Here is a 4,736-nt window from a genome sequence, read left to right as displayed (position 1 = left end):
TTTTAATCAAGAAGTCAGGACTAATCCCTAAAAAGAACTCGGGTTGGGGTGAGACGAGATCGCGATCTCAGATCCTGCGGGGTCGCAGGCTGGAACGCCAGCGCCCCAACGCTGTCGCCTCGGAGCTGCGCAGGGGGCGCCCCGCAGCAGCCCGCAGCCCCGCGCGCCCCCGCGCGCTCCGGCCGGCGCCTCGCTCCCTCCGGGGCAGGTCCTTCTGTGCTGCGACTCTTCATGGTCGCGAACCGAAGAGCCGTGCTACTAAAGATGACTGTCACCTCGGTAGTGAGGCAGTTGGCCGAGATCTGTTCCAGGAGCAGAGCCAAAAAGGGTAAAATAGATCTTGGACCATAATTAGAAGACTTTGAGAGAGAGGGGCCATTCTTATTTTTATTTATTTATTTTTTTGAGGCCATTCTTATTTTTAAAACAGGGTTTTCCGGCCACCTGTTTTAATAAGATCTGCATTCTAGTCGCATATTATTTTTATTACGATTGTTTTAATGATTTCATCCTCTTGTGAACACACTGCAAACTGCGGCTTTGGGAGAGTTTCTAGGGGGCTTCGTTAGCCTGCTGCCAGAGGATGGCTGGGCTCCAGGCTCCAGAGCTGGCCTGGAGGCCGGCGTTCCCCATGGGTCCTTGCAAGGAGGAACAAGACAATGAGCACCGAACAGCGTTGTGGAACAGGGGTGCTGATCCCTGGAGAGGCTGAGGGACAATGAACCTTGGGTGCCATCAGTTTTTCTTGGAGAAAGTCTTCATGCTGGTAAAAAAAAATTGTGCCTTCCAGGAGAAAAAAAGTGATCAAAGGACTCAGGGGTGTCTGAGATGTCAGTAAAGATACTTGACAGTGAAACACGCTGCTGTCATGAATAGCTTTGTAAAATCTTCTAAGAAGAATTCTGGGCAAGGCCAGACACTGTTTTTAGGCTCATCAAGCAGGAGGAGGACTTGAAATATTTTAAGTGGGAAGCTAATGGGATCTGCTCAGAAATGCTGGGAAGAGTGCCCAGGAGCGGATGGAATGAGGGACACCTCCATCTCGCCTTCACAGCATTTTTTTTTTTGCATGAACTTGACCTAGTGGGCAGTCTTGAAGGAGCTTCCACTGGAGTCCCTGCAGCTCAGTGCCCCAGGTCCCCCATCCTGTGCCTGTTGCCTAGCTTATTAGGCAAATGTTAAACGGTGAACCACAGAGGCCTATAGTCAATTGGGCGGGGTGTAGGAGAATACCTGGAACCTGGAGATGAATGGAGATAGAACAGAAGGTAGGGTCCAGATGAGCAGAACTGGCATCCCTCAAAAATCCCCCCCACACAAATTGCCCTGCTGGCTCTTTTTAATCACATCAAGGCTTCTCACAATTGTTCTGTTCACTTTCTTTCTTTTTCTCTTTAAAAACAAAGGTCTCACTAGCAATGCACTTCACCAGTACAAGTCAGTGCTGCATCATGTTAAATTGCTTTGGCAGGGAAAGGGCATTTTATCAGCTTTTGATCACTGTTGGAGTCTCGGGCCTTTAAAATCTTTTGAACTCACATCCATCGTTCTACACTAGCTGCTACTGATTCTACAACCCCAGTGTTCTCTTGATATATTTCTTTGGCTCAAATATGATGTCTTTTCTGTCTCTTGGGTCCAAAGAGCTAGGGATGCAGAGAAGTGTTCCTAAGCCATAATCAGCGTCTTGAGTCCCTATGACTTGTTTGGAGCTCATAGTAACTAGAGTCAACAACTAATTGGGTTTAGGAAAAACAGCAACAGGTTTATGTAGCTTGGGAAAGATAATCCAGTTCCAAGACATGGGAGGAACAGATAGGGATATTTGGTAGCTGCTAAAATCAGCGTTTCTCAAACTGGAGTTTTCATCAGAGTCACTCAGGAAACTTAAAAATACAGACTTCCACGGTTGAGAGTGGGGCAGACATCTGTGCTTTTCAAAGCTCTTAGGTGATTCTGACATCAGCCAAGGCAGGGCCCACTGGATTATGGCTCGGGCTGGTGTGCATCAGGGGCAGCACTTAGCTTAAGCAACACAGTGTATCTGGGGGTGGGATTGCTGATCAGAACTTACGAGGTTCTGGGAATACATTTGGCCCAGTTTCCGAAATTATAACCTTGTTGTTGGGGATGAAGGAATCTGCTTAGCACCTACCCACTTAGTTCCCAGCTTGGCCAACCTAAACTTACAGTAGTCTAGAACTCAGGGGTAGACAAGGGTTCTAAACCAGTTAAGCTTTGACTGAAGGAGATAATATTAATAATAACCATTACTAAAACAAATACTATCGTGGTTAGTATTTCTTGAGCATTGTGCTAAACACTTGACAGGTATAAGACCATTTAACCCCTCACAATGATCTTTTAAGGTAAACTATATGTCCAGTTTACAGATGGGCAAACCAAAAGCTCAGATTGTTGAGGTGAATCATCTAAGGATTCCCAGCTAGTTGGTGGCAGAAACAGAACTTGAACTTAAGGCTATTTGACTCCAGAGTGTAAGCTCTTTTGACATCAGACTTCCTATTTCTTAGGCTCGTTTAGTCCCAGAATGTGTTTGAATATGAGTTGAAGAGTTGAGATGGTGGTGGTGAGAGACAATTAGAGAATGAATGCCAATCAATGCTATAAGATGCAAAGAGCAATTAATTTGAAAACTCACATCTTACATATTGGAGGTTGTTGTTTCAATGTGGTTATTCATAGTCTGAGATGCTAGTCGGTCTATGACACCTTAAAATCTATCTGAGGATTAGGTAGGGGCATAATCCAATCAGAGGAGCCAGAGGATGATTAGGTTCTAAATCTTATTTTAATAAACAACTATTCATACCTTTCCAGAATTATTTAAAAGGAAACTAGCATAATTGTATTAATATAGCCCTCACATTTTAGCAGTGTCTCTAAAGTTCTCACCAGCTTGGCTGAGGAGGAGATTGGCAGTGACCTGGAAACCATGTCATCCTTGTAACATGGACTCGCGAATACGGCGAGGCAAGAGTAAAGAAAATGACAAAGCATGCTTTGGAGGATGATGACAGAAATCTACGTATGGAAATAAATCATACCTTGGGGATCTTGGAGGGTCTGCAAGCACTACAGATTACTCACCAGTTGTAAGATCTCCCAGCATTAATCCATCTTGGCAGTGGGGAGGACATTACCAAATGACTACATTGCCTGCTGGCTTCTTCCAAACTCCTGGCTTGAAAAGCAAACGAGTGAATATTCACTCTGGAAGATGGAATTGTTTCCTGTATAGAGTCTGTCTCATGGAGGTTCTTCAGGCAAGTAAAACAGGATTTGAAATTTTATTTTTCTATTGACCACATTGCAACAAATTCTGAAGCTTCTAAGTCCTGTAAGAGCATACCTCAAAAATATTGCAGGTTTGGTTCCAGACCACCTTAATAAAGCACATATTGCAATAAAGTGAGTCACACAAACTTTTTGGGTTTCCCAGTACCTATGAAAGTTATGTTTACACTATAATCTATTAAAGTGCAACAGCATTACATCTAACAAAACAATCAATGCATATAACTTAATTTAAAAATACTTTATTGCTAAAAACTGTTAACCACCACTGAGCCTTCAGTAAGTTGTAATCTTTTTGCTGGGAGAGGGTCTTGCCTTGCTGTTGTTGACTGCTGACCGATCAGGGTGGTGGTTGCTGAAGGTTGGGGTGGTTATGGCAATTTCTTAAAATGAGACAACAGTGAAGTTTGCCGCACTGATTGACACTTCTTTTTATGAACAATTTCTCTATAGCATGCAATGCTGTTTGATAGTGTCTTACCCACTATAAAACTTCTTTCAAAATTTGAGTTAATCCTCTCAGACCCTGCCACTGCTTTATCTACTAATTTTATGTAATATTCTCAATTCTTTGTTGTCATTTCAACAATCTTCACAGCATCTTCACCAGGAATAGATGTGTGACTCTTCCTTTCACTTGAACAGTGAGAGGCCATTGTAGGGTTATTAACTGGCCTAATTTCAATATTGCTATGTCCCAGGGAGTAGAGAGACCTGAGAAGAGGGAGAGAGATGGGAGAATGGTTAGTTGGTGGAGCAGTCAGAACACATACAACATTTATTAGTTAAGTTCATCGTCTTTTATGGGTGCCATTTACGATGGCCCAAAACAATTGCAATAGTAACATCAAAGACCACTGGTTGCAGGTCACCATAACAAATATAATAAAAAAAGTTTGAAATATTGTGAGAATTACCAAAATTACACAGAGACACGAAGTGAGCAAATACTGTTGGAAAAACGGTGCTGTAATAGACCTGCTTTGAAGCAGTGTTGCCACAAACCTTCAATTTATAAAGAAAAGTAATATCTGCAAAGTGCAATAAAGTGAAGTACGCCTGTATCCGAAGACTCATCTCAGGCCAGTGGCCACCGAGATTATTCTGTAGCCCCACAGTAATTTTGGATGACTACGGAAATGGCAAACCTTCCCCCAGCAGACTGTCTGTGAGGGGAAAAATACTTCTTGGGTAAGTTTCACTCACAAACAGTAAGGATAATGTGGGCTAGAAGGCGAAGGGAACTGGCATTCAAATGCTGGAAGACTTCCCTGGCCGCCACGAGTTTTCTTCTTCTTCTTCTTCTTTTTTTTTAATCTAAAAGTTTTTTATTTCAACATATGGTTAAGACTTGTTCTCAACCAGGGTTGATTTTTTTTTTTTAATCATTTGTTAATTTTATTTATTTATTTACTTAT

Source organism: Pteropus alecto, unplaced genomic scaffold (genome assembly GCF_000325575.1).
Source record: "Pteropus alecto unplaced genomic scaffold, ASM32557v1 scaffold20, whole genome shotgun sequence".
Lineage (NCBI taxonomy): Eukaryota > Metazoa > Chordata > Mammalia > Chiroptera > Pteropodidae > Pteropus > Pteropus alecto.
Note: the sequence above shows the minus strand (reverse complement) of the source record.